We start from the raw sequence: 21,668 nt of genomic DNA on the forward strand, positions 1-21,668 counted from the left end.
TTAGGTGTGTGTGCATGCGTACACTGGTACAATTAGGTACATATAGGGAGCAAAGGCAGGGAATCTGAGCAATAAGCACATGCTCACACTGATAATAGATTTCTGAGTTTTCAGAGCACCAAGCAGCAGATCAATGAGACCTTGCAGGTGTGCTGTCGCTGGGAATTGCATCAGCTACACCACGCTCCCTACAGACTAGTGGGGAGCATGCACTTAGTCCTCTGGGTTCTGTCACTTGGAATGAAAACAGGTGGAAGACTTTTGCAGGTGCCTGGTAGTGGCTATATTTCTTCCACATCACAAGCAGGAAAAGGCAGCCTCTGAAGAGGACAGGGGATCTAGTTCCACCTACAGCTCTTCCTGCCCCAGCAAATCACTCCATCTGTCTTTTCCTCTGTTCCCTTTTGCTGAAATAGGGAATTCGGATTTAATATTACAGTCCTTTTGCATGCTTGATTTTATCTGTGATAAAATTCACTGCAGAAATGAAATATCTCACTTAGTTTTGAAATCTTTGTTTGTAAGAGTGGTGTTTGGCCTTGCTTCTGATCACTGGGGTGTTCTCAGGCTCTCTGCTTCGGCTGGACACTTTTCTGACCCATCACCATCTCCCTTCCAGCAGTTCCTGTGAGAGCAGTCTGTAATCCTTTGATGTCCCAAGTGGTAGTGTGCTCCAGACTGCTGCCTGACATTCATAACTGCTTGCACAAAGATGCGCATCTCTAGAAGGAAAAGCTACAAGAAGAAACCAAGATAAAGTATTTGATGATGGGGAGCGGCATGTTTTCAGTAAAGATTTGGGAAAAATCTGATGTTTGTGACATCACATACTTATGTTAGATCAGGAAACGATATCATCTTGAATTCTAAAATAAAGTTAGTATTTGGATATGCTTTAACGTTTTCTACTGTTTTCATTTTTTACAAGTTTATTATGGATATAATCCAACAAACGTAAACAGGGTGGTTCTTTTTCTTGTTATTCATTTTCAATAATTTCTGACTTATGCAAAGCTCATTAAATTCAAAGGGAGTATGTACATTAACTTAACGGGCTCTGGATGAGACCCTTGAAAGGAGGGACCACATGGTTCTTATTGCTCCATCTCTTGCATTTTTGCCTTTATCCTTCAAATTGTAAAAGTAAATGTAATAACATTGACTTATTAATGGATGGGATTTGTGCCAGTATTGAATTCATTGTCTGAATGGCGTTAGGCTAGGGCTGGTCAACATTTTTCTGTCAAAATGGTTTATTATAAAGTACATAAGGAACTTGTATAAGGCAAGTGAATGTCTTATTTATATATTTACAGTAAAAAATTTCAGCATTCAGGCAATAAACCAAAACCATCTGCTTGGTCTATTAGTGATGGTAGTACACAGAATAACTGACTGGCTCCTTTCTATAGAGACCATTGAAATTAAAGATGAAGTCGGCCTTAGTCCTGACTTGTGGTAGAGGATTCAGATGTTTAGTCAAGTATAATCTCCATCTTTGACAGCAGTTAAAAGGAATATTTAATGTTTGACTTTTTTTGCCATTACTTTCTCTCTGTGTTTGCTTCTCCTGCTCCCTTGTTTAGTCCCTTTCTGTATCTTTTTGAAGAGAATTTTCTGCAAGGTACAGATTCATCTACTGGGGCTTTTTACTGCTATTTCCAAAACTCCTCCACTTCTGGCATTTAATGCCAGCACTTAATGTTGACAAAGGCTATTTTATGCGAACAGACTAGATTTCAGAGAGACTGAACTCTCCAGTTTATGTCTATATTTGTCCGTCAGGGCCAGGCCTGAAGAAAGAAAGGATGATGGCCCCTGGGACAAGTGCATTTCCCTTGCCTTGGGTAAAAGAAGGAATGGGAGACAGAGCATATTCCAGACATCCTTCATGTCTTCTTCAAGGTCACTCTTGAGCAGCACTAAAACTTATGTGTGATAAAGAAGACCACTGAATCCCTGCTAGTGACTGAATCAATTTTCTTGCTCTGGTACGTAAGGGAGGAAGGGAATGTAGCATGGATGTCTGCAGAGGGGAATAAGCAATGGATAGTCTTTGTAAGAAGTCCTGGCCTCTCAATTTCCAGTATACTATGAATATACAGAAAAAAACCTCTTTATTTCTGTTATCCTAAGTGGTTTACACTGAAGTAATGTCTGTATGTGAAATGTCATGGAGGCAGTACTGAGTTATAATCACAATAATTAAAACTTCAAGTAATTTGAAAATCAGCACTTTCATGGTTAAACAAAGGTGATGATGTCTATTACCTCTGTAATTAACAAAGTGTCTTATAAAGTGCACAACTCTGAAAGACACTGCAATTTGCATGAACACTGAAATGCCCAAATCTGGTTTAAGTACAAAAATGAAGGCTACAACGTGAATCTTTAACTGGTATAACAGAGTGGTTTCTTTCATCAGGAAAATGGCAATACTAGTGCTATGGCAATACTTGCTAAGATCAATGACGTTATTATTTAGACCTCTGCATAACATTGTTCCACTGTAAGGATCTGAAATTAAAAGACAAGCAAATGAAGCTCCCTCTATAATGTTGCCATTATAAAGTGTCTGAGAATGTGTTTACAAGCCTTTTACATTTTCTAAATTTCATTTGAAATATCCTTCTTTGTAGAATAATAGTGTCTCTGTTACGTACCTATTTACTCATCAATCCTAAAGGTAGGAGCTGATGGTGTCATAGACAATATGGCAGCAAAGCTCTCCACACTTCTCTTTGTTTTTCTGCTTACTTCATCTCTTCGCATTCACAGTTAACAGGCTTGCTCTGTATTACCCCCCCCCCCCCCATGACATAGTAATTAGTTTGCCACAGGTGTGCTTAAATTTATTGTCACAAATAAAAAAGGAAAAATAACACTTCATCTTTTTGGGGGCTTAATGAGATCAGGAAAGAATTTTCATAATTGAAAAAGAAAAGAAAGAATCTTTTAGGTAAGGCGTTTTATTAAGAAGTGAGAACAATATAGAGTAGGCACCTTCCAGTGAGCTATCCTGTAAAATGGCAAACATAACAATAAACAAAACCAATTAGATTATGAATGGACTCCTTACCTTACAAGGATTAAAATATATAAACATAATTCTGAATGCTTGACAGGATTGTAAAGGCTCTAAGTTAGAATTTCTGACTGCATAAATACTACCCAGCACATCCTGCTACTGCAAGTAATGAGAAAGGCCCAAGAAATCATACGAAGGAGAGAAAGAAATGACTAGAACAACAGGTGGTTCTTCATGGAAACAGCACTACTTTACCATTTCAAGAAGAAGCAAACACTCAGCTATTGCTAAGAAGGTGGTCAGTCACACCATCAAAGTTAGCTGGTTCCCACTTTGGTAAAGACGATAATTTTGTTCATTAAAGATGAACATCCACTCCTTATTGTCAATCTTTTTCTGTAAAAGAATTATTGTTAATCAATTTTGATATAAACGTCAAAGAAGAAGGCAGCTATATCTTCTGCCCAAGCCTAGTCATTCAGTCAACAGAGAAACCCAGTATAGCATTTTCTGGAGGGATTAAGAAGACAGACAAATAAGCAAACAGCCAAACCACGAAATGGCAAGTCATAGATCAAGCTAATAGTTCAGTGCTGCTGTCCGTGGAGAACAATATTCCTGCCTGACTTCCCAGCATGTGGAGCATTTGGTCTTACTTTATTAGCCAAGTAGGAGTCACTTCTGCCTTCCCAGTTCACCCAAAAGTCCCAGGAATATAGGATTGGTTCCATCTATTATGGTAATAGCATTAACAACTACTCTTTCCAGCCAAGGAACCCTATTTATCAGATGGTCACCTGTAGCAGCAAATCCCATAGGCTGACCACACGCAACACAACTCATTTCTATTTCCTCAAAATGTACTATCCTATACCATTTAACTTCATGGACTGCTCCTTGCTTATAAGTAATGTGACAGGAAAAAAAAGGTCATGATTTGTGGTTTAATTAATCACGCCTAATTAATCACACCTGCAGGAGCCTCTAGTATGTACAATATTGGGAAAGAGCTTTCCTTGCTGTGCCTTTTATATGAGAACATTGACCCAGAGAAAAAGGAGAGTGCCCCTCTTCCTCAGGGGTGTAACTCCCAGCCATTGCTTTGCTGGAGAATCACTGCAGGGTTGCATGGAGGAGACATCTTTGGGAAGCAGCCATTCCACAGGACTGAACATTTCTAGTGAATTCCTGTCCTTTTAATAGAAATGCCTGGAAAACATGCAGAAGGTATTAACCTATAGCTGTACAAAATGAGGCATTTGCATAGTCTAACTAACATTAATCTGGCTAAAATAGATAAGTGATGACATGCCTTGGCTTGTGAGATGGGTTCCTCCTAGGTAACTGCTCTCTAACTGCCATAGCAGAAAAAGAATAATTATGATACCTCTTTTGTTTTCACTAGACCAATAAACCTTAAATTGCTTCTTGAAGTGTGGCATGTCTCCAACAGAGAGGGAACACTCTGATTCAGAACATTGTGTCTAAGGGGTGTCCCTGCAAGGCAGAAGTGACAAGGCTAATAGTCCTGGGTCTGGAGAGTTGTAGTTTGTCCTCATATGTGAAACGTTGCCTAAACCCCTACAAGGCAGTTATGTAAAAGATTGGCTTACAGCATCACTGCTATGATTGTGATAATACTGCAAAATGTAAGAGTGGATTTATCGATTTATTTGAATCAAATATTGTTAGTGTCAGCCTGAGGAGAGGACTCCAGCCAGCTTGGGGCCACATTGCTAAAAGGGGCTATGATTACAGGTACCTGCTGGAGCATAGTCCTCATGCTTGAGCCTTTCTCTGCGCAGCCAGTTTGATTCCCACTCTGAGATTTCCACCTTTCCACACATAGTGTTTAAATGACAACAAACACAGGTGTCTGCAGTCACTTCTGCAGGCTGGTGCTTAAAATCAATGCAGAGTGCCATGCCTAGACCTTCAGGGAGCTAGCCATTAGACTTCCTTTTAACAACCCTTTTTGGGGACATAGAAAGAAAGACTGGCACCGGGGTTAGCAAGCGCACAAGGTGCATAAATGCAAACCCTTCTTCCTTCTGGTTTACCTGTCTCTAGAAAATGGGAGCTCTTGGAAGGAGGAAAGAACTCTAGATTCTACTGACTTTAGATGTCATTGTTTCATCTTGATGAAGAAGGGAAATGTCTTGGAGTACAGTATTCTGGTGGGATGGGAGATGTCTTTTCTCCTCAGCTGGATCTGTGACTGAGCTGTGAGTTGAATTTCATGCTCAAAGCAGTGATCCAGTAAGATAGTGACTTATTGTTTGGTGGTTATCTTGATTTGGTAGTGCAGTAGAAAGTGGTTCATATTTAACTTCACATAAATGACGCAGGCGCAGCTATGTGAAAAATCCTACAGGAGCAGCAGCAACTGCATACAGCTTTTCGGCTAAGGATTACCTGCCTTTAAAGAAGGCTGTCCTCACTAGATTGAGAACTGATTGCAATACGTTCTTGTCTCTTCTTTACCTCAATCAATAACTTTTAGGGTTCAAAATAATCAGAGTGCAATAATTCCTCCACAGGAACAGTCATACAGTGGTCAACTACATACCCCAGTCTGCATAAGTATGAAAGGAAAAAGGTGAATTTTGAACAAAACTTGCTGTACTGAGGTAAATTACGTGTCTCTACAGCTGAGACATATGTGTTTTTGCAGCTCTGCAAAGCTTAATACTTAATGGGAATAAACTTTGGCAGCACAACGGACTTAAAAGCCAAACAGACCAGCCCAAAACTCAGCGATATGTGTCCTGCTTGTGCCTTTAAATACTATTAAAATTGAATTCGACTAAACTTGCTCAAATCAGGCCTGTTATCAACAACACATTGTCTCAGGAGACTAACATTTGTCCAGTTAGGGCTTCCTTCATTAATCGCCCATCATCAAGCAAGCCAAATCCAAATCTGTGGAGAAAAAGCAATTAGATATTTTAAGCAGTGATAAGAACACCACAAATAATCAATTTCTATGGCATTAGCAGCTACCTGGCCTAGCAAAAGTCTATAAAAGCTAGAATTTATTGCAGAACACCAGACAGCTTACAGAGCATTGATTCTTAGGAGTATGCATAGATTGCTGGATTTAAAGAGAAATCCCTAATGGTTCTTACCTTTATTTTTTTTTCCTTTTAAAGGGAAAACAATGATAAGGTGTTCATAAGACCAAACTGCAGCGAAACAAATGTCTAACAACTGCTAAACAAAATTTGTTTACCTTTCAGGATAACAGAATACCACCATACCATTTGGTAGCAATTATATTGAATCTGATGCATAAACTTCATAAGAGATGAGAAGCTAAATACAATCATAGTATTCTATAGTTAGAAAAATATTAATGGTGTTTATTTTTAAAACTTTTATTGCACCTGAGAATCCAACAGACTAAAAATGACTTTTTCATTTGTTCTGTGAATCTTTAGGCTTTAAAGCCTTCCATTCCTCCATAATGATCTCATACTGGAGTATGGTAATCTGCATTAATATTTGTGATTTTTAACTACTTATAAAAGCAAAAGTCAATGGAAAACTGAGCAAGCAAAACCTAATTGTCTTCAGCAGACAACACCTTTTTGAAAAATATTTTGTCTTAATGTTCCCAGGAGATAATTTCTGTATGTAGATGTTACAACTGATCTTTAAATGTGAACCGAAACATATCTGAACCCAGATTTCTAGGCCAACAGGCTCAGAAGTCAAAAGGGACTTCAGAGACTGCCTCGTCTGACCTCCTGTGTGCATACACTGGAATCTTTCCCCAGAAGCTGGATTAAATCATGTGTTTCAGAAAGTTGACTAATCTTTTTTTTAAAGACTCCAAGCTATGGTGAGTCCATCTCCTTCCTGGGCAAGCTCTTCCAGAGTTTAATTACCCTTACTGCTAAAAAATGGTGTCTAATTTCAAGGTTGAATCTGCCTAACTTTGCATTCAAATACTGAAAATACGGAGTGTTTGAGAAAGAGCAAATGTAAGTGACATGATACATTTTATACTAATCCTAAATCAAAAGATTATGGAAATACAGAAAACATGACAACTAAAGCTCTAGTCTGGCAAACATATATGCAAGGCGGTAGCTTTCTGCATAGGAAATGTTTTCTTTCAGTTCAGCAAGCCTACACACATATGTAAAGTTACACCAGGGATTCAAATACAATTTAAAAAGAGACATTTGGAGTGAATTTTGCTGTGAAGAATATTAGGCATTAATTAGTAAAGACAACCTCCCTCTGCCTCTGTCCCCACTCTGAGGAGCCTTTGAGGTGGTTACTGTGGATTGTACTAGAAGAAGAAAAAGTGTGAAATGTGATTGCTGCCATAGGGGGGTGACTGCTGAAATCCAAACACAACCCAAGGGGGGTAGGAGAAAAAAACCCCAAAACCAGGAACAGATAAAAAAAAAAATAGAGAGTTGTCAAGATAATTAAAACTTTGCAACAATTCAGTAGTGGTGCTGATAAAAACAGCACTGCTGGCTGAATGCAAATAAGATGGTAAAGGCCCTGTTTGGATTATGGTAATTACTCAGTCTGAAGTTAGCTCCAGCCACACACACATATGAGCACACACATACACACACAGCAGTGGAGTGGAACCTGACAACCATACTTGGCATGTGATCATAAAATTCCCTGGCACGCTCTCAGGATGCCATGTGGAGCTATTTGTACAGTTAGGTACGGGACTCTGCAGCGCAGGAAATACCAGCGGAAGCACGGCTGACCCGCCTGGCCTTCAGCGAGAGCCTGCCCTCCTACTTATCGCGGGCCTGGATTCAAAAGTGATCTCTGGAGAAGGCAAATCAATTGAACACGTGTTTGGTCTAAAAATGTCATTTTGGAATATGCTAAGATATTTCCTTACATTAGACCATTTTGTTTGCCCCAAAGATTTGTCAAGTGCAATTGAACGCACACACATCACAACGCGCGCTGGTGCCAGAACAAAATAATTTCAATGTGTCCTTTAGTACTCTGATAAAATGCAGGCAGTCAGTGTTAAAACGAGATGCCCTGTGAAAGTCTTGTGCACACTGGCATTCTGCATTCCTTCCAGGAACTTGTTTCTTTAAAATTTGGGATCCGTCCAAATGAGCAGATTTTGTGTAAGAATGAATATGGGGACCAGCTCAACCTCTCCTCTTGCCTTCTAGACGGAGGAGTTGAGGCAGGCTAATTTATGTGATGAAAAATCATTAAAGAAATTACAATTTCCAACTCTGATTCCTAAATAATAAAGCCTTTATGAGGACAATATCATTACAAATAACACTATTAATCCGTTGATTCAGCTTTAGAGCCAATCCTGATATATGACAAAGATGTGTTTCTTTAACAATTTTCACAAGTTAATATTAAATAATATTGGCACGCACATCATTTTTATTGCGAAGTTCTTTGATTTGTTCACCCTGCACAGTCTCTACAGCTGTGTGTTTTATGACCTACCCATCACAAAAGAAACTCCCATTAGTGCTGGCACACAGCAGAGGAGATGTGAACTTTGCGATCAGCCTTCCCATCCTCATTCTTGTTTTGGTTAGCTCTGAAAAGGCTGTTTCGAGCAGATCAGAATAGTCACAGCCTGATCACTGCAGCTGAAATCACACTCGTACTGTGAAGGGCAAGCTTCCCTGCCTGGCATGTTCAAAGTCCGTGGAGACTATATCAAATCCAGATTTACACGAGTGTGGATGCTATGATACAGTCCTCTGACCAGCAGGTTCCGAAGGGAAGGCACCCACACCTACTCTTCCTCACCCCTTCTCATCACCTTCACCCTCACACCCTTTTGCTCTCTCTCTCCATTGACTTGGTTGCTGTAGCACACACACACACACACACACACACAGAGCCTTGAAAGTCTGCAAGGTGCTTGGGTTGCTGTACTTCAGCTGAAACACAGATTAGGTGTGTTTTGACTTGCTGTGCAATCCTTTGGTGGTGCATTTTTAATTTTTCCAAAGAACACTGCCTTAAAAGAGTACTCTAACAGCTGATAGTCCAGAAATGAAAACTGAGTGATGTGACTTCTGAAATCATCTTAGTGAAGTTTACACAATGTTTTCTCTTAGATTTTCGTGATTAAAACATGTAACTGTAAAAGGGAAAAAAAGGGAAAATTAAGAACTGCTAGGATCTCGGCTCTTACAGATCACCTGACAACGTTAATCCAAGACTTGTAATAGTACAACAGAAGAGAAACAATTGGTTGCAAATACGTAATTTCAGTTTGGAGATTCAGTTTGATGGGGTTATAATGAAAAAGGTGGTTAATACAAATATGACCGTAACATCATCCTTTCCACTTTCCTGTTTTTTACACATGTTTAATTACCTGTGGTTACATTTGACAAGATGCAAAATTTGGGCTATGATCCTTAAGTAATCAAGAACGTTAAGCAGTTCAGAGATGGCACAGCACTAATTTGCCATAAGAGATGAACATTTAAGGAAGATATAGTAACGTATTACAAAAGGAAAAATGAAAAAAAGAAATCTGTAAAGGATTGCTAGATGTTAATGATGAAAATACACATTTATTAGCTCATATTAGAAGAAAAGCACTTTCTAACTATATAGCGTTGCTGTTGTGATAAATGCAGTATTTGTACCAAAACACTCAGTTCTTCTCACTACTGAGAGATATAGGATTATGTATCTTAAAATTGAGGAATAATGATAAGACTTAAAAGACAAATTGAGGACCCACAATATCTTGAATTTTTGTATTATATATAAATTTCCAGAATGAATAATAAGTTTCTGGACCCTTTAGTTTTTTGTACTGCCTGGATTTTTTTTTTTTATTAGCGTGGACAAGTAAATTTTATTTGATAGCTTGTTGTATTTAAAGACAGTGTAAAACTCTCATTGCAAACAGTTGTTTACAGTGTGCTTTTCAGCACAAAGCTGTTTTAAAGCTCAATTGTGCATTTTGCAGATAAAGTGGGAAAACTAACTGAAGGCTGTATTGTAAGCAGTGGTTGCCGTGGAAACCCCAGTTTCAAGAGCTGGTTCTCCATTACCACTTAATTTAGGCTTCCTAATTGCATTCCACTAAATCGGTAGCGACAATATCTGCAGAGCAAAACTGCATGCCCAGTCTAGCGCAAACCTCTTTGAAACAGGCTTTTTGAAAGCCAGGAGCTATAAAAACTCAGCATGACGTGGAGCATATGAGAAACCTGTAGTTCAAATGTACTGCTGCTTGCTTTCTCATCCTTAGTAACTTCAGTGTGCTCCACACCAATCTATTAGTTCAGTCTACCTTAAAGATCATAAAGCTCTGCCATGTGGAAACTCATCTGTCCACCAACACATTGGTGCAAAATAGATTTAATTGTACTTCCAACCCAGTATCATGTCCATCTTATTTTACTACACACCAGCAGGTAGCCGGTGCAGAGCCTTACTTTCCTTGAACTGCCCTTGCTCCATAATACGAGGAGAACAATACTTTCTCAGTTTAAATCATTTGCCACTGTTCAGCTGTGCAGCAAGCCAGACCGCCCATATGTGACCTAAAGAGAGCCTTGTCAGAACCACTAGACATAAAAGCATTCCAATTATCGACCATACTGCTTTAATAGAGGAGGCAACTAATATGATAGTGTAAGTGATTCTGCCACTGAGAAGCTCTTCGTCACTGTCAGATTAACACTTGAGTTAAACTCTTGTAAATCAGTCACATTATGCCGTCGGTTGAGAAATAAACACAGACCTATTACTCTTAGAATTCCAGAGGGCTCTCCCTGCCATCTGAGTTGTGCAGGATGCCCTATTAATCTGAATTTTGTCATGTTTATTATTTTGCAATTACTAATGTGGGTAATGTTGGAAAGATTTAAGTTGCCTATGATTAGATTCTGAAATGGATGTACATGCCTAGCAAAACCTTCTGCAAGGGAAAAGGAGAGAGAGGGAGATACAAGGATGTAGGAAGCAGGTTACATGTAACTTCTGACTGAAAAAAAGCCAGCAGACCACCAGTTTAATTAAATCCCATAACTCTTAATAAAAAAAAAAATATGTGAAGCGCATTTGAAAGCAAAATACTTCAATGTCTTCAAGAACAAGACCTCCCACAAGCTCACAGCGAATTGGACCTCCTAGCCTCTAATGTGATTGCATTTGAGCCTTCTAATATGTATCAAATGAATGCTGAAGTTGAAAATAATAAGCAAAAACTGATTCTTCAACTCCTCCTTCCCTCCACAGTATTATTAAATGTTGGTAAAACACCTTCAAGTTACACATTATAGGCTTATCATCATCTTTTGTTTTGTTTCTGCAGATTTTCTCAAATTTCTGAATTGTCTTTTGCTTTACCTGAGCTGGCTTGAAACCAAAATACCAAAATGAACACACCTTTGGTTTTGATGTTGGGGTTTTGGATGTGAGAGAGTGGATGTATGAAGGTTGTTAACACAAGCTGGGGATTTATTTTCAGTTACTCAGTTCTGCCTTTTCAACAGACCCTTTTTAGGTGGGTAGTGAAGCTGGGAGAGAAGGAGATCAGGGCCAGGGATGAGAAACTGTCTTGTTAAGTCTGTTTGGTTTGAGGTTGCTTCAGCCAGATGCACACTCCTCAAGATTTCCAGTTGGCTACTCAGATTTTAGGAACCCTATCTGGAACCAAGGCAGATTCTCCAGTCAAAAATGTGTGCAGATCTTTCTAAACATACTGATCTGAGGTGATATGCCAGTGTGTTCCAGGGCAGAAGCAGCAGCTATGAAGAGATGTTAGGCTAAACATCCTTCTCACACTACCATCTTTCTCCAGCAAAGTGGGTAAACAAGCCTTCATGTCACTTTTTTTTCTGTTAGTGTTTCTGCAAAGATCTTCTGGAGAGACAGAGAGAAAATGCTGGAGGTAAGAGGGAAGGAAAAGGAAGGAATGCTCCCCACTGTGCTAAAACTCTGCAGAAAAACTACTGGAAAGTTAATGTGGTTGGAAACTACATTAACCTTTGAATTTCACTTTGCTCTTCAGAAGGCCCTTGAAAAGGGGCAGTGGCAGACACCAAGGGAAGGTCAGTAAAACTATATTATAAGCTGAGGAAAGCCAGAAGGGACACTTTTCTGCTCTGTCTTCTAGTGCAGTCTGTCTTCTAGCCCCTATGTGGAAAATCTGGCCTTGAAAAGGTTGTGTGGGAACTTGAGGGAGGAAACTCTTCACCCCTTTTCTCCTATGAAATGAGTTGGGACAAAACTTCATCAGAGGCTGCTCCAGGCAACATTCCAGCAGATTAAGCTCTCCTTGGGTAGATCCATAGGATTAGACCATAGATACACATTACTTTCTCTCAGCAGTCTCTGAAGTGGAATTTAACAGATTAAATAAATAATAATTTTAGTTTTTTTTTTTTTTAAATAGCCTATCAGAGACATGTTACATTGGAGAAAAAATTCTGCTTTTCAGTTTAGGTAATTGATGTCCTGGAGAACAACAAAGAAAAATGAAAAAGCTCTCAAGAGACAATGGCCTCTATTCTGTCCTCACATGCATGGCTTAGTTACAAGTGGGCTTTGAGCCAACTTTTGTGCTCAGTTACACGCGTGCAGAGCAATATATTTTATAGGCAGAATCAGGCCTTTTTGTGTATGGGAATTCTTATGACTATTTTATTATTTGCATGGTATTACAAGAATTAGGGCTTCATTGTTCTGAGCTTTAGAAAAACAAGGCTCAGTATTTTGTCCACTGGAGAGATTGCGGTCCAGAAAAGCCAGCAGCATGTGAAAGGTGTAGCCAGTCTAACCATCAGCTGTCTATCTTTCCCGGTCATAAAGAAGAATAAGTAAATTTTAGCCACCTAGAAAATAATTGGCTTTATTGACATGGAATGGATTCAGGTGACTGACAAATCCTCTGTGTGCCTTTACCACCCCTCCCTGCCCCAAGCAGAACATTACTTCCCACTGCAGATTTGCTGAACTGTAGTCTTCATCCTGAAGGCTGATTTACTGTGAACAGGTACTTGGTCTTTTTTCAGACACTTGCTTTTAACAGGGTCGACACACTGCTGGAGCCAACTTCTGTGCTCAGCTACATGTGTGTGGTTTCTTTTGATTTAGAGTATATATTTTTCTGGCAAAGCCTGCTCTTCTAGGGTATGGCTCTATACAGGCCTGGGAGCCCATCTGGCTCACCACGGCTTGGGGCTTGTAAACACCTTGGCAGAGGCCACAGAGGGGAGGAATTTTTAGGAGCAGAGGCCAGTGGCCTTACTGTTCAGGGACCATATTCAGCGTCCAACATGGCACTGGGAGAAGCAGGAGGTTATTGCTAGGTGGGAATTGTACAAATCTGATCTTCTGAATATATCTCTGTATTCAGTGCTTTGCTACTTAGGGATCAGCATAGTGCAAACAATAAATCAGATGGACTTCAGGACTTATCCCCTTCCACAGGAGGTGGAAAAGGACAGGTGGCACAGAGGAATTTAAGCCCCCAGAAAAGAGCCAAACCAGTGTGTTCAGTCTCCTCTGTGTGCTGGATGCTTGTTTGCATGCCAGCAAGTGATGCTGGGTTTCTGCAGGTTTGGGATGGAAGGGTTTCAGGGCAGAGAGCAGAGCCAGGGAGCAACTGCTCTCCAACCCTTGCCACCCCTGGCGCCTTTCCCAGTGGAAGTCAGAGTGGGAATTAACACACACGGAACTGGTGCTGTTCCAGCTCCCCAAGAGGAAAACAACATTTTTTCAAGCTATGTGATTCTTATTTGTAGCTACGTGACACGTTATTTAATGACAGTAGAGCATTGTTCTGATTTTGGAGATGCATGCATCTTTGGAGGACCACTCTCATTTTCCTAAATGCTTTTTAAAAGCAACATTTACAAACACCTTCGTTTTCTTGCTGTTGCTGACTAGCTCATTGACATTTTAAGCTAAACAGCATATGGCTTATAGCTTTGTACAAGCAATTGTATACAATTCATAGATTTCTGGAATTAAAAAGCCTTGAAAACATTATGACAATTTTCAGAACTACAAGTTTCTTCTTAAAACTAGGAGATCTGTGAGGTCTATTCTTCATTTTTACAGATTTTTCCAGGGGATCCAAAAAGAATTGCTCAGGGCATTGCAGTTTCCTGGCTGCAGAGTAACAGTAACAACACAGGTGGATATTTAGATGTTTAATTCCCACATGTGTTCAATGTGCTTTGCGGTCTTTAGATGGAAGGGTATTACTGGAGTGTAAGGTATTAATTACTGTTATCAGCATCTAAGACATCTCTTGGTGAAGATTTAAATCATCTTCCCCCTGGAAACATAGAAAATAGGATTTAAAAGGACCTCCTGAATCAAGTTCAAATCCTAGCTTTTGCTGTCAACCACATGTCATGTAATTGGGTTCATGAAGTTCTCAAATTTCATACTGGAACCAGTGAAGTTTCTTCCTCCCCCTGTTGCTGTTGGAGGGCTGCTCCAGGATTTCATTCCAGCACTTCCTCCTAATTTCCTGTTTGAGTTTATTCATGGTCATCTTTGAACGAAGAACCTTTGTTCTTATGTCAACATCATCCTTTAAATAGCTCTTCTCACTCTTGTATATTTATAAACAAGTTACCTTCCCTAACAGCCTTTGTTTTGTTTGTGTAAACAAGTGAAGCACTTTTAGTCTCCCTTAGACAGCCTCACCTCCTCCTCCCAGTACACCTTCTCAGTCCTTGTCCCAGTTTGAATTAATTTTCTTGCACATCAATGACCCGAGTTGTACAGTGTGTACCTGTACTGTGTCTAGAGCAGCAGCGTTCAATGAAAAACAGAAAAAAATCCACCATTGACAGTTAACTCTCTGTATCACACTTGTTTTACAGGTACAATTTACCTAAGGCTCACAGCCACCTTTTATTATCAAGGAGTGTGATCCAAGTTGTTTACTTAACTTGTATCTCTTTTTTTTTGGCCAACTGCTAAAGCAATGATACCCACCCAAAACTGGGTACCTAAAACCTCTGCTTCATTGTCTTCTGAAGTGTACCATCATGAGGCTATACTCTTGGATTTCACTTGGTCCCTTCCCATTCCTTTTCTTCCCTTTCCTCTACTTGCACTATTACAACTCAATACTGGTAGTTTTCCCTAGCTTTGGGCGATCAGCAAATTTCAATAGTGCATACTTCCTTTTCCATTACATGCTTATTAATGAAAATGACCCTATTAAAAGATCAGTCCTAAGAGCAGTCTGTGTAGGATTCCAGTACTAATCTCTGTCCATCCCAAAAGATCCTTTTTCAGCACAACCCATAGTCATCTCTTCTTCAATCAGTTCCTTATAGTTCTTCTAACTGATCTCTGCCTTCTCCAGTTTAAATAACACCCGTCCTCCTGTAACTCCCTATAATATGATTTATGGATGTCCACAGGAGTGAGATCTATTGTATTTCCTTGCTTAAAAAACCTTCATTATTCATGAAAGAAAGTTATGAGAGCAGCATGGCATGATCTATTTTTGGTAAAAACCTGATGTGTTTCAACATATCTCTTTCCCTTCAAAATTAATTTTAAAACTTGGCATAAAATGAGAGAGTATTTTGAATCTTGAGTAAATGCTGTGACAGTCATGTACTTGGTACTATAATGGGTTAATTGCTGCAATGCAGGAGGTTGAAAAGAAGCCACAAGAAGGTGCATGCCTTAATGAGGAGCTGGTAAGGAGCCCTGAGGCATGAAATAGGGGCTAATATAAAGGAGAAAACAGTAGGATAGAAAGCTGAGTAACCCAAATAAAGATACATTTGCTCTTTGCTTGTTTATGTGGCAATTACTGTCTTGCATGAATACCAGACAAAACTCAGAAACACTAAAATAACTCAATGAGATGGATATGTGCATGGGATATTTCTGTCCCAGATTTAATTTTCTATGTTTTAAGGTTTCACTGGCACTCCTTACTATGTTTTCTCAAAACAATGCTGAGCTACCAGTTAAACTGAAAACACAGACTAAGAATTACACTGTGGAGCACTACTTTGATTGGTGGGCGTACTGTGCTTACAGTCAATACTTTTGATTTCTGGGGAGGCATTCTGTTTCCAGGTTAGATTTTTTTTAAAGGAGCAATTTTTGAAAGACATGAAGTTCACTTGGACTAAGGACAATCCAACAAATATTGGAAAGAAGTAATTCCAACACACGGTTCAGAAGAGCTTCAGCACAAACACATATTACGCAATAACACCGAGCAATTTTGTACCACTCTGGTCAGGTTTTCAGGTAAGACTACATTCAGCTACAATTTCAGATGGGTTGGTAACATGTAAAATAAAAACTCTGTCTTAGTATTTTGGATTAAATCAGTTCTTCTTTTTTTCTTGAGGGCTGGCTGGCAAGGGGGGAAGGAAGCCTTAAAAGTCACAAGGCTTCAAGATCAAAGCAAAACCAAACCAAAGTTGTTCAAATCTCAATAAATGTTCAGCATATTATCCTGTCCAGAATGGTTCATCAGCAGTTTGCTATTCCACCTGTTTTATGAATTAATTAGATACCTTTTAATCATATTTGTTCCAATAGCCTTTTTTTTAAAGTAGATAATTTTTTGTCTTTACACCTGGTGCACATAATGGGCTTTATAATACATACTTTCTCTAACTATAGCAGCACATGGCATCTGGTCTTCACAAATTGCTAATTGTTAGACATTCCTTTCTTGGATTAATTAAGTGTAATAATAAATCAGTAATACTGTGAAATGGAACTGGGAACAAAATCAGACTTACTTGTATACTGATAATCACCTGGGTAAACACTGGAGACAACTTGCAAGTCAAACAGTATGATCCTCAAAAGCATATTTCTATAAAACACAGGTATATGCATAGTCTTTAAATAAAATTCTGGACAGCCCCATTGAAACCTTAAACTGGAACAAAATAAAAGAGAGTTTACCTAAACCTCAACCCTAGCCTTTTTCTGTCCCATGCTTTCATTCTCTTTCCATTCTGATGGATCTCTTCATTTATTTATTTATTTATTTATTTTATCCACACTTTTACTTTTGACCCTCCAGCCTTCTGCTTCCTTCTTGCTCTTTCTTGTAGAAAATGCCACACGAGATCAGATGATAGGTCTCTCAGGTCTAATATTATATTTCTCTGAAAGTAGCAGCATACCAGGTCTCCTCCTTGTCTTTAACAGAGACTGACCTAATGCCTGAAGCATGGGATTAGTATCCCTCTTACAAAATAGATAACTACAGGTATTTTGTACTATCTGTGTAACTATCTTACTGACTACTTGGCCTCGGTGTCACACAAGGGCAATTATTACCACAAGCTAATTATACACTGTGGCTGGGGAGGTGAAATATTTTCTTTCCACGAGTTTCCAAAGACCAGCTTTTATTTCCAGGCAGCCCTGACGTAATGATAGGAGGGGGAGGATGGAAATTCCTGATTGACCCCTACTTTTATTTTGCAAATATTTATCATGTCAGCTCCTATTTTGTTTCCTTTCTTTATTTCTGAAGTCTCCCGTTCAGTATCTGTTACTAGCGTTTTTATTGCTGTTCGGCCTTGGTTTTGCAGGGTCTCTGCACTAAGTTCTACACAAGTGTTTAAGAAACATCTTGTTCTGAGCAGCTTAACAACCAACACAAAAACAGGTGAGGAAGCAAAAAGTAATACAATCGTGAAGGAGCTGTTGTGCTGGAAATGTGGCATCCACATATGTGGATGTATGCCCTAGAATGGTATGTCCTCCCAGAGAAGCAGCATATCCCTCTGCACAGATGCTTGACATGCAGTGTTGTTGCACTCTTCATCCTATGATTTTTACTGAGGAGCCTGTGGGTGGCAGGAAGTGATGGGGAGCTGACAGAGCTGCAAGGTCGGTTGGGAATCTCTCGTAGCCCAGAGGTAGGATGTCACATAAACCCCAAAGACATCAAGCCTAGCCTGAGTCGTCCCTCATTCAGGGAAACAGGTCCTCAGGAAGAGGAGGGAAAGAGCTGCCATGGGCAAACTCCTGGGGAAGGAAGAGGCAGGAGGAGAGTATTGTGTGGTTCACTGTATGAGGAGTGTGGGAGGGGGGAAATCTGGTAGTAAATAGAAACAGATGGGCAAGTTCACAGGAGAAGAGGTGGAAGAAGAAGAAAAAGACAGACTTTGGGAGGGTGGTGGGAATGAAGGCTGGGAAGCTTAGAGAAGGTGAAGCATTTTCCTTCTTGAGATGACTTACCTCTAATTTGAAAAATCCAGGGAGGATGGGTCTGTCATCAGCCCCTTGAGGATACTTCATGCTAATGAGGTAAAAGCAAAGACATGCTGAATTTTCTACTAAGGTGATAGTAGGTACATTAGTGTTTTTACAAGTGGTTTATGCATATCTGGTCCCAGTATTTTGATGGTACTGTCTCACCATGTTCATCGCAGGCTCAGCCACATTCTGCCACACCTTCAAGAAAGCAAACAGTGCTTGGCTGTTAGCAATAGGGAATGGTCTAAATGCTGTAGCCTCAGTAACCATGATCTATACGTAGTGAATTTTAGGAAACTTCAAGTAAACATCCTACATCGAATTGTGTCAGCAGTGTCTCTGACACTTATGGAATTGAGAATCAGTTCCAAAAGAATCATTTACCATAAAAAATGCTACAACAGAAATCTTATAAAATTAAATTCTGCTAGGCAGATCTGCCTATAAACTTCTATGAAAATGATTAAATTGGTATTTATTCATATTCTCACTATGTTTTTTGATATCTGTGTATGGACAATTATCTTCCCATAGAAGTCTTTTCTGCTGATTTTTCTTAAATTATTTCTTTGCTATCATTGGTCATCTTTACTGCATACCAGGGGCCAAAGAGGTACTCGAACCAAATTAGTAATGAAAATACAAAAATAAAAACATATGTCATTGATTTGGCATGTAGAAAAGTTTCTTCAAATTAACCCAAAAGAAAACTTATTCCTGCTCATGTGCAGTCACTATAAGACTGATACTAATGATCCAGAGCAGCCCTTCATGTGACTGAATCATCTGTTCTTCAAAACTCCACGTCTACCGCAAGTCGATTGCTTCTCTTGTAGGCTCCCCCATCTCTGTATGAGTGAAGAGAGAAAAGAAGATATAGCTGGATATGCTATTAGAGGTAATGTTCAAACAAGAAAGCAATGTACAAACATTACTTTAAATCCCATCCCATCAAGAAACTGCTGAGACCTCTAATTCTCATGATGATACCTTTGGGAGCTGTAGGGCATCTTGAAAACATTGCTGCATGTCACAGTAAGTGTCTAACAGCATGTGAATGAAAGCATAGTATTGCAAGAATATCACAAGAAATAATCCATGTAGCTGATAATTTCCATTTCCATTTAACAAACTATATGTTATCCAGATACAATTGTTGCTGTGGAGATTACATAAGCTTAAATTTGGAATGGTACAGTAATTTTAGAGATGCATTTCAAGCATCAGCTAAGGGAACACACTGGAATACTGGGACATAAATATATCTATCTGCATGGAAACCAGGAGAAACAGGGAATTAGTCTTAACTGGCACTGTATTTAAAAACACAAAACAAAACTTGTAAAACTGTACACAAATACAGGCATTTTTACCCAGGATGCAGGAGACTAATCAAGTTTCTTGTGATGAAAATTTTCTTTTTATTATCATTATTATCTATTATTTGCATTGCGATATGCCTTCAGGCCCTGAACTAGAAGCCAGGTTCCATTATAATGGATATTGAGCAAGTAATGAAAAGACAGCCTCCCCCTCCAAAGCATTCTTGAGCTAAATTTATATCTATATTACAGTCAGAAACTAGAAGTTACTGCATGTAATGTGGAGACACTGGAGTCAGTTTTAAATTAAGCAGATTGGTAACCTAGCCCCAAGAGCACATGCCCAGTGAGGGCTAATTACCCTTTCTTAGCAGATTTTGCACAGGTCGAAGGGACAGCAGCAAAAAGTGAAAATGGAGGGGAAGAAAAAAGACCGTAGTGCAGGGAAAGTTAGTAATGACATCAGATTTTGCACGTAAACAAATGGCTCAGGAGCATATACAAGGAAGCAGGAAGGGAAGGTTAGAGGTAAATACAGAGTGTGGACTTAGACCCAGTCTAATGGCAAAATCGCTGCTGGACGGTAGCTGTGCGAATTAGCCTGCCTTCTTGACTGTACACAGGATACTTCTGGTGGAGGAATATGCAGCTAGCATCCCTTGATGCCACTAGGGATTAATTGAGTATAATGTTTTTTGGAATGTAACAGCATTTTCTTGGAAAGCAGCAAGGGAAAACTGATAGTTTTGCTGTGCAACTGAGTTTCATAATGGAATGTTGCCATACAGTGAATCCTTGTTGCCTCATTGCTCTTAAACCTCTATTAAAAAAAAAATAATCTTTTCAATTGTATTGCTTCATTGTTTAATTTGGGGATTTTACTGCACAATCCCACACCAAATCTATGTTTGGCCTCTCCTAGCTGAGGCAGCGTATTACTCAGAACTCAGGAATGTGAAAGTTAAGTTGAATGGGCTATTTTCCCTCCTTTCTGGAAACACCTTGGGACTCAGTCTAATTATATTGACCATTACTGTTTCTTTGTTTTGACATTTTTCAGATCCTCAAATAAAGCACTTAACCTGTGACATTGATGTGTCCTTACATCCACAGCCATAACATGATGTTCTGTAGTTTTCTTCAAGGTCCAAACATCAGAGGATGCTTGAATAAGACTTAGGACATTTTTAAGGTAAAGAGCTCCAATCTTACATAGTCTTAGGAAAAGATCAGTGGCTAAAAGGTTAAAAAAAGCTATTTTCAACTCAGTGTGAATAGTAACTCATTTACAAATGCTTACAAACTGCTTATTTGACAATGGGTAATTTTAAAGTTAGGTACACAGAGACTATTTTTTAAATTTGGTGTGCTGGCCTTTTGTATTTGACTGCTAGGATAAGAAGTTTCAACAAGTTTTAATCGTGCTTGTTTTTATTTTATTTTTTTAAACAGGTGTAAGTATTCAGACAAACTCTTATTTGAAACTCTACTGATCGAAAAATTGGAATCACTGCCTCTGGAAATGAGATGAAGCATGGAGAATTCAGCCCAGTTTCAAAAGATGAATGTTTTAAAATCATGAGTTACAAAGCAAAGGGATCTACATATCTACAGGAACTGTTCTGTAATGTCAGTACTTTCTTTTCTGCTAGATTTCCTTGTGATTTCTGTTGTGAAACTTGTGAATCTCTGACTAATTTACTTTTCACAGGACTGGGCACTCTCAAGCTGATACACACTTCACAGGGAAAATATATGTGGGTAACAGGAACAAAACCGATAGTACAACAGTCTCCTGAAAACAGGTCTTCCAGGAAAACTCCGCATGATCATATCAGGTGAAATCTTGGTGCCACTGACACAGATGAAAACCATGTTGTTGCGTTTCATGAGTCTGCAAGTTCATCTGGGAATACTGCAGTGTATGCAGGTGCTTAGGAAATCACAGCCTTGCTGTTCTAGGTGAGGCTCAGCTATCTCTTCTCTATCTCCTTTAATAATGATACCATTGCTGACTTTAAAATCCATTCATTCAGCAACTGTTTTCAGGCTACTTGTGTAATTCACCACAAAGTAGGAAAATTGCCTTGCTTAAG

General features: G+C 39.2%; 1 long non-coding RNA gene across 2 annotated transcripts in view; it reads right to left on the reverse strand.

Annotated features, from left to right (window-relative positions):
* Window positions 1-249: 249 nt before the first annotated feature.
* LOC130606200 (uncharacterized) overlaps window positions 250-21,668 on the reverse strand; it is a 158,237-nt gene continuing 136,818 nt past the window's right edge. The window contains exons 6-8 of one of the 2 annotated variants that reach the window (XR_008973906.1): window positions 2,664-2,792; window positions 500-735; window positions 250-401 (exon numbers count right to left, since the gene is read on the reverse strand). This is a non-coding gene — a long non-coding RNA (uncharacterized LOC130606200). Of the gene's footprint in view, window positions 402-499; window positions 736-2,663; window positions 2,793-3,330; window positions 3,425-5,890; window positions 5,951-21,668 lie in introns of those variants that run through there. The other variant, XR_008973908.1, reaches the window with a different exon arrangement.

The sequence above is a fragment of the Pezoporus wallicus genome, unplaced genomic scaffold, assembly GCF_028554395.1.
Source record: "Pezoporus wallicus isolate ANWC-B61680 ecotype Strahan unplaced genomic scaffold, APGP_CSIRO_Pwel_v1 contig_5785, whole genome shotgun sequence".
In the NCBI taxonomy this organism is placed as follows: Eukaryota; Metazoa; Chordata; class Aves; order Psittaciformes; family Psittacidae; genus Pezoporus; species Pezoporus wallicus.